The sequence below is a fragment of the Papaver somniferum genome, chromosome 10 (genome assembly GCF_003573695.1).
Source record: "Papaver somniferum cultivar HN1 chromosome 10, ASM357369v1, whole genome shotgun sequence".
Taxonomy (NCBI): Eukaryota; Viridiplantae; Streptophyta; class Magnoliopsida; order Ranunculales; family Papaveraceae; genus Papaver; species Papaver somniferum.
The window spans coordinates 140,757,820-140,768,369 of NC_039367.1; the positions used below are offsets into that span (position 1 = coordinate 140,757,820).

General features: G+C 37.9%; 1 long non-coding RNA gene across 1 annotated transcript; it reads left to right on the top strand.

Annotated features, from left to right (window-relative positions):
• Window positions 1–2,197, top strand: LOC113316845. The gene is made up of 5 exons (XR_003343045.1): window positions 1–183; window positions 297–863; window positions 960–1,052; window positions 1,176–1,610; window positions 1,803–2,197. It is a non-coding gene; the product is annotated as an uncharacterized LOC113316845 (long non-coding RNA).
• Window positions 2,198–10,550: the final 8,353 nt, after the last annotated feature.

The following is a 10,550-nucleotide window of genomic DNA, read 5'->3' on the forward strand; positions in this document are numbered from 1 at the left end:
CTACACACAAGAACTTGAGTTGCGAGCTGGATTATGATGATGATGAGTATGCTGACAATGAGACTGCAGTCTTGGAGGCTCGAGCCTTGCAGAATGGAGAAGAGTCTAAGGATGAACGCGAAAATAGCGATGATGGTAGCTCCAGTTCTGATGAAGAATCTTCTGAAAGTTCTGAACATCTTGGTAATGTTAGACCTGTTATACTAGCCTGATTTTTATTTTGGACTTAAATAGAATGAATGAGTTTTCTCTTACACCAGGTTTACTCTTATTGTGGGTTTTTAATCTATAAAAAGACACAGGGGACCCAAAGAGTAAAGCAGATTCTAAAGAGAAGACTGTTCGAGGTTTAACTAGGCTCAAGAAGCTAAAGAAAAATTGGAATGGCCAGAAACGTGTGATGGAATTTGATAAATTGGGTCATTTTAAGGGGAAGTACAAATCTGAAATTGCTAGTTACATGGGTGTAATAGTACGTCGGGACGTAGGTCTCAGGCACTTGAATCGGAAGAAAGTAAAGACAGAGTTGAGGGATAAGTTATGGGACGAACTAGTGGTATGTGTATACTGATTTCTATGTTAATATTATATTTGTTACTAATTTTTGCTGAGTTACCGCCATTAACATCCAATTCATATTTTGGAAGTGGTTTTATGAAATTGAGGTGACTAGGAGAAATCGAAATATGAAATACTTCGGTGAACATTTGCGCAATTTTAGAAGAAAACTGTGTGTAAAGTTTATAGTGCCCAATTTGGGTAAACCTGCTAAACTTACGACTATTCCTGAACAATATCGTTTGTTGCTGACCCAAGAACAATGGGACAACTTCGTAGACTGGAGGCTGTCTGCTGAATGCAAGGTTGTATGTTACACGTTTTAGTATCATTATCAACATTATTTCATTAATTAGTCTAAATTTTTTTACGAATGAAATTCTTTTGATCTATGTGTTCAGAAATTGTCCACTATGGGAGTTGAGGCGCGTGAGCACCACAAATATGACCATAGGTTGGGAAGAGCAGGATATGCGGCGCTGCTGGAAAAATTAGTAAGTCCAGTTTGTTATCATACGACAATGTTCTGTTAGCTTGTATGCTTAATTAGAGAGTACATCTAATAATGATATGAAGAGTTTATCTAATATTTGGCTTGTGTATTTAATAATTACTAGATTAAAGAAAAAGAGATTCGTGAAGATGAAAATCCTTTACGGTCTTTACTGTGGAGGAAGGCACATCAAAACAAAAATGGAGAATATGATGACGATGGTGTTAGGGAAAAGGCAGCACAGCTTGTAATGCGACTGAAACTACTTAGCTATTTGTTCTGTGCTTTAGTGAATGTGCAAATTAAGATGTGCAGGCAAGGGAGTAACTCCAACAACATACTGGAACCTGCCACGGAAAGGAGCATCCAAGGAGCACATTGAACTGAAGAAACAGATGAAAGACATGTGAACCAAATGGAGAGAGATAGGAAGGATAAAGAAATGAAGGAACTGAAGGAAGCAATGAATGCACAAGCAAAAATGATGAACAACTTAATGTCTCAGTTCAATTCTCAAGGAGTATTGAAAAAGAAAAAATCCAACAACAAAAAGGCGCGGGTAAGCATATTCCATGTTGCTTATAGGTCTGTTTTGTTTTGATTTGTGTGCTGAATTTCTATGTTGCTGGTTTATATCAGTATTTTTGACTAGGTATGTTTAAATTCATCTAGGTAATTTTTATTAAGTATGTATTTCCTAAAAAAATTGAAGTATCTAATATTTCTTTACCCTGTCAACTGCACTCTACAGAAATCTCCTATTATAGAGAAGTCTCTTATGCCTGAGGCCCCTGTTAGAAGCAATTCTCTGATTGAAAGACAGGAATCAAATTCAAATAGCCAGTCCCCTGAATCTCAACGTGTATCTCAGTCGGCGGCATCGAAAGACAAATCTGAACTCCAAATGGTGTTTTTTTTCCTCGCGTTTTTAGGGGCCACTCAAAAGGATTTAGGGGCCAACAATAAAACAAAAAAGGTCACCAAAGGGAAAATGTAGCCAGCCCTTATCTCGCGTAATTCGTAATGGCAAAATTACCCTTATATATTCGGAGGATATGATAACATTTTTATCCTCCGATTTCAATCGGAAGACAAAAATTTACCCAGACTTCCGATTGTAGTTGGTGCATTACTTCCGATTGTAGTTGGTGCAGTATTAGAATGATTTCTGTTTCATTTTTTCCATTTCTTTTTCATTTTTGAGTTGTTAGAGTTATAGAGAAGAAGGTGAAGGAAAAAAGGGAAAACCCATTTTATTACTACAAAAATGGATGGATATGAAGAAGAAGGTGAGAATCATGGCGAAGACGATTTGGGATATATGTTGAATGATCCAAACTTTTGTGGAGAGGAAAACCTAAACGATCTTTTCATGGAAGAAAATGGAGAATCGCCTGATATTGAAGCTAACGATGCATGTAAAACACAGGTATTGTGTTAAGAAACTCAAATACTCGATTTGCATGCGTTTGTGTGCTTTTGTAAACAAGAAAAAACGATTATTGCATGCATTGAATGCCATGAACTACCCAGATTCGGTAGATAATTTCTCGAATAAACTTATGAATATAACACACTGAGTACCAAATATGTATATTCGATAGTTCCAAGATAGTAGTTTACTACCAAATATGAGAAAAAACCCCAAACTGGTTTTCCAAAAAAATCTACATTCGGTAGTTATGTAGAGTTATTTACTTCCGAATGACCCCAAAAACGAATTCCTCAAAAAATTTCAAAACTCAGTATTCTTATCCTTTACAATCGGTAATAGTTTAACATTATTTGACTGCCGAATATAACAGTGGCCTCAAAATAAAATTTCCGAAAACTTGAAAATCGGATGTTTATCGATTAAAGTTATCTCCCGGTTATTTATATTCGGCTGTTTTACTATGTATTTTAGATTCCGATTATATCATTTTTTGCACTCAGTAAACTGTGTACATTCATTTGCATAAATCAGGTGTTTTGGGTAACCGATAGGATTCCGAATATAGTATATTCGGCAGTTTGACTTATTTAATAACCTCCGATTATTGTATAATAATTTGTTGCTTTCATATGCAGGCCGTTGAAGAGTTTGTTGATGATTTCTATTTGAGGCCCGACACTTCCCTATACTATGCAAACGATTTGGTATACTCATTACTACTTTTATTTTTTTTCAAAATTTATATGTTAAATGGTTATGCTTATTAGATTTGTTTTGTTTTATGCACGTTTAGACATTTGGAAGTAAGAAGGAGGCAAAGGAATGGCTTATGAACAAGGAAAAAGATAACATGTGCGTGGTAGTTCAAAATAATCATGTTAGTGACACTCGATTTGAAATGGTTTGTGAGCGAGGTGGGACGCGAAAGAGTCACGAGGGAAAGAATAGTAAGTACGTACGAAAGACGAATAGGAAATACCGAAGCAATACCAAGAAGATAGGATGCCCATTTAAGATTGTCTTATATAAGCCCGATGGTATTAAAGGTAAAGAGTATAAAATGTATAAAGTTGATAACGGTTGTCACAACCATGATGATCCGTTGGATTTAATTGGACATGTAATGGTTGACAAGTTAAAACCACATCAAATGCAGACGGTGAGGTCTATGCGGATCCAAAAAGCGAGTGCGATCTTAAGTAAAATAAAGGCGGACGACCCCGACAACTTGTCTTCGTTGTCTACAATTAAGTCGGCCCTACCTACGATTAAAAGGACTGAATGGGATGGTAGAACGGTCATGCAACAATCGGAGTGGTTAGCGGAGTTACACGGCTACACCTTGAGAAGGGAAGAAAAGGATGGTATAGTGGTTCGTATTTTCTTGGCACATCCCGAAATGATCCAATTGGCTCAATGCTTTCATCAAATTTTGTTGATAGATGCTACTTATAAGACAAACAAGTATAACATGCCGTTGTTGAACATTGCTTGCCATACTTCGGACAAAAACACGTTTACGATTGCATGGGGTTTAATGGATCATGAGAACAATGTGAGTTTCATTTGGATGTTGGAGACGTTGAGGTCCATTTATAACGGTGATAATTTTCCAAGGGTTATTGTAACGGATAACGATCAAGCCTTAATGCATGCAATAGCGGTAGTGTTTCCGGAAGCCCAAAACTTGCAATGTACGTGGCACATTCAATGCAATCTCAAAACCAATTGCCATCATCATTTCCAAGCTAAAAGACCAAGGAAGGGTACCAAGAGGTCAAAGGAAGAGGATGAGCGCATTAGTAAATTAACCGTGGAAGAACGTAAGGAAGAGGATAGGTTATTTGAAGAAAAGTGGAAGGAGGATGGATATTATTTGGAAAATGTTCATGAAAGCATGGGACAAAATCGTTTGGTCGATGACCGAGGAAATTTACGAATGTAACTTGAAGAAATTTGAGGATGAATACGGCACGGACTACCCAAAACCGGTTGAGTATTGTAAAAAACAATGGTTAACGATTAAGGAGAGGTTTGTGTTTGCATGGACATATGAATATCGTAACTTCAAGAACGAGGCGACAAGCATTGCGGAGGGGTCTCATGGTCGACTAAAGAAAATACTAATTGGTAGTCAAAATGGAGTTGTGTCGATCCAAGAAGCAATCCATGAATTCACCAATCGTGATCTCGTAAAGATTAGGAAATGTATGCAATTTAGTGTACACCAATTCCCGATGGAACATATTAAGGAAAAATTGCTTCTAAGGGGAGTTGTTCATAAAGTTTCAAGATGGGCAATAAATCGCATGATGAAACAATTGAAGTTATATAAAACTTATGATGACGAAATACGGTTTGTGTTTGCAAGGATATGATAGGTATTGGACTCCCGTGTCGTCATAAGTTGGGTAGGTATGTTGAAGTGATTGACATCAATGATATTCATCCATTTTGGAAGCAATTAAATTTCACTCCGAACACCCCGGTAGTTGATGGTCCGTCTTTCTTGGAGTCGGAATTGTGTGCACGAATAGCCGAGCGTTACGCTACATCAAACGGCACCAAAAAGCAAATATTGATGCATAATTTGGAGGAAGCCCTTCACCCTTGTTTAAGGGAGGTTGATGAACCTATTAAGCAAAAGAACACCGGTAGGCCGAACACCGAAGTGTCGAGGACCATCCAAAGAAAAGAGTTGAAGGAGTATTTGTCTAATAAAAGAATATTGTCTAGGCACGAGCGTTCGGAAGCCGAATTTGAAGATGAGCCGGAACCTAAGAAAAGAGGTCGTCCAAGAAATGATCAAAGTGGACCAACCACCCGACAAGTAAGGCCAAAGATCTCTACAGAGCCTTCTCAAGTAAGTCAACCCAATGTTGTCGAAGAAGTTGTTGAGCAAATGAACGCCTCGCAACAAACCCAACCAATGGAAATTCTTACTATAAAAGAGGACAAAGGTACTCTTCGTTGCCCTAGAGATCTTAATGGAAGACCAAATCGATCCACATATACAATATACAAAGAGTATTTGGAACAACTCCCTCCACTTATCATTCCATTTGTTTTGTCGACGACGAGGTTGATGGGGATGGAAATTGTGGGTTTCACGTTGCTACGGAACAAATGGGTTACTTTAGAGAGGCGGATATCGAAGATGTCACCCAATGCCAATATTTAAGAAATAAGATGGCGGTACAACTAGTGAAGGACAAGGGTTTTTATATGGAGATGATGAGGCGAGGAGATAGATACGACAAAGAACAAGAGTTCAAAGACTTAGTTGCGCGTGTGAAGTGCCGAAAGGGATTGAAGACAATCGGATCCAAGTATTGGATGACAATGCCTAAATTTGGATATCTCCTAGCGGACGTTTTGAATTGCGTGGTACATTTCTTTGTTCCTCCTATGTATGGACTTAGCATGACGTTTGCACCCACAAGAACGGCTTGCGACGAGTCGGTTAAAGATAGAAGAATCGTAATGGCATTTGTGAATGAAATGCATTTTATCGGTTTAAGAGTAAAGAAAGATTGTCCGTTACCTCCGTTGAGTAAGTGGCACGATTACTTCCCGATGAACCATTGCAAGGATTGGGTGAAACAATATGAGTCCAACATGGTTGATTGGGATCGCGTTATGGACAACAACTTTCCCGCTGAGTTACTCGAATTGATCCCCTCGGATGATGACGATGTTTGATCGTTTTTTTTTCGAACATGTAATTTGTACAAGTTTTTTGGAAACTTTTTTGTGAAGATATATGATTTAATCGGTCGCAAAAAATACAATGTTGTTCCCGAATGTAGGAATCGGGCTCTTTGATACACGTTTTGATTCCGAATATTATAATCGGTTGGTAATGATACACGTTTTGATTCTGAATATTATAATCGGTAGAACTCTTAAATATCTATCTACCGATTTGGTGGGTATTTCGAGGCACGGCTATAATTTTTTTTGAAACTATGTAATCGGAACAACAGTATTATAACACTTCAATCCGATTAATCATATTCGGGAATTCCATATTTTATCAAACCGCCGATTAAATTAAAAATTTGAATTTACAGCACTCAAACATCACATGTTATTCTTTTTTCCCAGTCCGAGATGCAACAATCAACGCGGCTTCGAAATGTAGAAACGACTCTCCTCTCCACTTGGAATAAGCATCTTGTGCCGCAAACCTGTCGTCTCTGTGCCTAGCAAGAATACGGTTGTACTCGGTGCACAATTTTATAACATGGTGCACCCTTGAAGAAACATGAGATGGTTCATAATTGTGGCGTGGCTTCTTGTACTTACCAACAAAAGGACCCAATGAAACGTTAATCCAAAATATACGATCGTCCTGCTGTTCTTTGGGTAGATCTTTCACAATGTAATAATTTTTTATCCATTCGGTCTCTTCTTCAACTTGTTTTAATCTTTCTCTATGATGGAATTGTTCTTCACCTCTCTTCTTAGCCTTGATTTCCTCTTCCTCCTCCTTCGTTTCCACTAACGATGGTTTAACTTTTTTGGGTTGTTTGTTCCTTTTTTGTATTTCTTCTTCCATTGCTGCAATTGATGTAGTTGTTCGCTTGCATCTTCGAAGTATGTTGTCGATTGATGATGAACTTTCCATTGAAAAGGTTTTTCATTCTGATTTTTTACTCAATAATAACTGAGAGGGGTTACCCTCCTTATATAGATTAGAGTTCCAACGGCTCTAATTTTTGAAAATATGGCCGTTGAGGTTTCTGAAAATATGGCCGTTGAGGTTTCGTATCAATGATGCACTACAATCTGTTGCTAACGATACACGTATTCCCTCCGAATAAGACATTCGGTAGCGAACTTAAATTCTTATCTACCGATTAGGTTGGTATTTCTAAACACGACTATATTATTCAGAGGATAATTTTTTTTTGTAAAGTCCCGAATGTACGATGGCCCAAAAATCAGAATTTGGGAAAAAATGATACTTTTCAAATTTTGAACTTGCAATAATCGGAAGTAAACTTAGTTACCCAAACTTCCGAATATGGGTTGTCTAACCTTCTATATTGGCCCTTGGAACCACCTAGAGCCATGGCATGGTTTGGTTTGTTTTGAACTTGTAATATTCGGAGGATAATTTTTTTTTGTAAAGTCCCGAATGTACGATGGCCCAAAAATCAGAATTTGGGAAAAACTGATACTTTTCAAATTTTGAACTTGCAATAATCAAAAGTAAACTTAGTTACACAAACTTCCGAATATGGGTTGTCTAACCTTCTATATTGGCCCTTGAAACCACCTAGAGCCATGGCATGGTTTGTTTTGAACTTGTAATATTCGGAGGATAATTTTTTGTAAAGTCCCGAATGTACGATGGCCCAAAAATCAGAATTTGGGAAAAACTTATACTTTTCAAATTTTGAACTTGTAATAATCGGAAGTAAACTTAGTTACACAAACTTTCGAATATGGGTTGTCTAACCTTCTATATTGGCCCTTAGAACCACCTAGAGCCATGGCATGGTTTTTTTTGAACTTGTAATATTCGGAAGATAATTTTTTTTTTGTAAAGTCCCGAATGTACGATGGCCCAAAAATCAGAATTTGGGAAAAACTGATACTTTTCAAATTTTGAACTTGCAATAATCGGAAGTAAACTTAGTTACACAAACTTCCGAATATGGGTTGTCTAACCTTCTATATTGGCCCTTGGAACAACCTAGAGCCATGGCATGGTTTGTTTTGAACTTGTAATATTCGGAGGATAATTTTTTTTTGTAAAGTCCCGAATGTACGGTGGCCCAAAAATCAGAATTTGGGAAAAACTAATACTTTTCAAATTTTGAACTTGCAATAATCGGAAGTAAACTTAGTTACACAAACTTCCGAATATGGGTTGTCTAACCTTCTATATTGGCCCTTGGAACCACCTAGAGCCATGGCATGGTTTTTTTTGAACTTGTAATATTCGGAGGATAATTTTTTTTGTAAAGTCCCGAATGTACGATGGCCCAAAAATCAGAATTTGGGAAAAACGGATACTTTTCAAATTTTGAACTTGCAATAATCGGAAGTAAACTTAGTTACACAAACTTCCGAATGTATAATACAAATCATTGTCATTTATCTGATCTTCTTTACTTTACGACCGTGACTACCTCCCAGTCATGCACGACCACGGGTTTGAGCACCTTCAGTTGGAGCACCTTCAGCGCTCGATGAAGCTCGAGTTCTTTTACCCGTCTTTGATACTGCCACCTTAGGCGGATGCCTCTTCGTGACTTTCTCCCCAAACTGGTCAGCATAATCTTCGTTATCCATATTATCAACTAGGTCTCTAGCCTCGTTGATCTTCTCAGCTGGCATGGGATCTCCGCTCTTCAGGCATGCAGTTAACATTTTGGAAACACGCTTGAACCTATTCACCTGTTTTTTATATGTAATGGCATAACATCAAAAGGTAATTACCTAAAATTTATAGGAATAATATAAAATGAACAAAAATATAAGAACACGCACCAGTCTATCATAACCAGCTGGTTTGTCTTTTATGATACAATTATAACTTGAACCCGCCGCAGTAGTGTTGGATTTGATTTCACGGATAACCAAAGGATGTGATACGTTGTTATACCAACTCATATAGTCTGGAGAATTTTCATCACCTAGAGTGGTTCGTCTACCAGTGTCGATAATGAAGTCATTCCTCTTATCCCAGTTATCAAGAACAGTAGGTGGGCCTGTGTGAACAATCGTGAGATTGTCACCACTAGAAGAGCACAACTCAAACTCCAATTTGTAGTAATCCCCCATTTTCTCCACAGGTTGATGTTGTATATACCTGTGTTGTCGCATCACCCTAGAGGGGTTATACATCACATATCCTGTAGGGTGCCACAATGGTCCAAAATAAAGGGAAAAGTTCGATCGAACATTTATATGCCCACTGGCTCGATCTTCCTTGTATGGATCAAAGCATACGTCCGAGGCCTTCAATTGGTCCAAAATCTCCCTCATGCTAATCAACTGCTGCTCTTTTGTCCTAGAACGGTTGTCTTCAAATATATACTTTGTTCCTCTAGGAGTACCTTTGCACCACCTCGGGTTCTCTCCGGCCAACTTCAGGATAGGGAAGTGGTCATAGATACATGCCTATATACATAAGAAACCAAGTTTTAGTAAATAGATTGTGTATATTCGGTAGTAATTTCCAAATATTATTTTCCGATTATATTTAATCGGAAATAAAACTGAGTACCTATCCACCGAATACCCAACATTCAGAAATAGATATGGATCATTTCCTAACGAATATGCGTCATTTGGAGTTCAGTAACCTATAGTTTTTCTGGCCTGTATATTCGGTAGTAATATCAAAAGAATATTTCCGATTATATATAATCGGAAAACAAAATAAGTACCTAGCCACCAAATAACCAACATTCGGAAAAAGAGATGGATCATTTCCTACCGAATATGCATCATTTGGAGTTCAGTAACCTATAGTTTTTCTGGCCTGTATATTCAGTTCTAATATCAAAAGAATATTTCCGATTATATATAATCGGAAAACAAAATAAGTACCTAGCCACCGAATAACCAACATTCGGAAAAAGAGATGGATCATTTCCTACCGAATATGCGTCATTTGGAGTTATGAATATGCATCATATGTATTGTATACCGAATAACTATAGAGTGAGTTATAGAGTTAAAGAAAAAACTTGCAATAGAGCCACGTTCCCGGCAACTTGGCAGGTTCCTAGCCTCGAAGCCTTTCTCAACTCTTCCATCAAGAATGCTAGGCATGCCGTGCCCCAAGAATAGTCACCGACTTCATGGAGAGGATCCAAAAGTTGTATAAGGTTGGCGTCGATCCGGTTGCCAGAAGTATTGGGGATGACACATCCCAATACACAAAGGAGATATGCGGTGGCAGCGTGGTTCACTTTCTCATCAGTTAACGTTCCATTCTTTTCCTTCTCCAAGGTGCCTCGGAGCATATTCATCAAAGCTGTAATGTTGATCTGTCTTGTTCTGTAACTTGCATGCCTCCTAAACTCTGCTGTTGTTGTCTCT